Source organism: Trachymyrmex cornetzi, unplaced genomic scaffold (assembly GCF_001594075.2).
Source record: "Trachymyrmex cornetzi isolate Tcor2-1 unplaced genomic scaffold, Tcor1.1 scaffold1775, whole genome shotgun sequence".
NCBI classification, from domain to species: Eukaryota; Metazoa; Arthropoda; class Insecta; order Hymenoptera; family Formicidae; genus Trachymyrmex; species Trachymyrmex cornetzi.
This window is the reverse complement of record NW_017296391.1, coordinates 29,138-30,545: the sequence shown is the minus strand read 5'-3', so window position 1 is coordinate 30,545 and position 1,408 is coordinate 29,138. Positions and strand designations below refer to the sequence as shown.

The 1,408-nt window shown below is 29.0% G+C and overlaps 1 protein-coding gene across 1 annotated transcript in view; it reads left to right on the top strand.

The window, feature by feature from the left end:
• The window catches only part of LOC108759274 (sphingomyelin phosphodiesterase), a 13,015-nt gene that overhangs the window by 3,217 nt on the left and 8,390 nt on the right, over positions 1–1,408 (top strand). The window lies entirely within an intron of this gene.

Below are 1,408 nucleotides of genomic sequence, written 5' to 3'. Positions count from 1 at the left end.
CAAAAATTGTTGGATATGAAGGGGCTGATTGAACTATGACCTTGACCTTCATTTTCAAGGTCATTTGAAGGTCAAGGTCATTTTTTTTAATGGGAAGCCCCATTTTAAAAAATGACCTTGATCTTCAAATGACCTTGAAAATGAAGGACAAGGTCATTGTCAAGGTCATAGTTCAATCAGCCCCTTCATTTCCTACAATTTTTGTTTCAAACATTTTTTTATTTAATCGCGATGTTTCGAGTTATTTGGCTGTCTAAGTTAAAATGGGTCACCCTGTATATGCACGTACGCATATGATGTGCAAAATCCAAGCAGCAACCTCTTGGTGCGCATCGGTTAATGCTAATGTTGGAGGAAGTTAAACAAAAATAGGTAATTTTGATACGCCGTATTTCCTCAACAAAAAATCATATAAAGTTTTATTTTTTTTTTAATTTGTAAGGAAAAATTCATATTTTATGATGATTATTACAACATTTGCGAAAAAAATTCATTGCATCCCATAGAGTGCAAATTATAAAATTTTGTGGAGACGTAACACATCCTTATTTTAGAAAAAATAATGTGCAGAAGTAAGAATAAATTTTAAATTTACCGAAAGCTTCTTAAAGTACAAACTTTACCGTTAAAAGTAAAAAAACTTTTAAATACGATCATTTTTTACGAAGTTATGCTTACTTGAAGTTATGCAAAATTTTGGTATTTTATATTTCGATAATCTTGTTGACAAGTGTACAGTCGCGGACACTGAGGTTGCAACACTTTTTTTTTCGATGGTTTGCAGAACACGCAACAATTTTCAGAGCGCGATCTACTATCTATTGATAGGTGTAACGATCGGTTATAATAATATAGAATCGAAGTATACAATGTGACAGAAATGTATCTTGCGTGACGCGACAAACTCTTAAGATATTAATTGGATACTGTAGGATTAGAGTAAATATAAAAGTTAAATAAACAATACATTTATACATTTATTACATAAATGTAATAAATGTATAAATATATGTATAATAGATATACGTGAATATAATAGATATCGAATTTAACGTTTATTTATTATGGATTATCTGTGGCATATATATCAAAATGATATGTTAACTCTCGCATTTTCTCCTACATCCTGTCTCAACGATCACCCTATTAGGTAATCTCGAAACGAGGAAATCGTGGAGTCCTCCCGGACGTAACAATAATAATAAATTAAATAATAATACAAATTATTATGTAATAGTAATATAATTACATAATGCATATTATATATTAATATGTAATTATATGATAATTTTAATATATGTAACCTCCTATTAATTTTCAACGCATTGGAAATGTAAATTTTTAAACAAAATTGTTTATTTGACTTTTATATTTACCCTAATCCTACGGTATCCAATTAATATCTTAA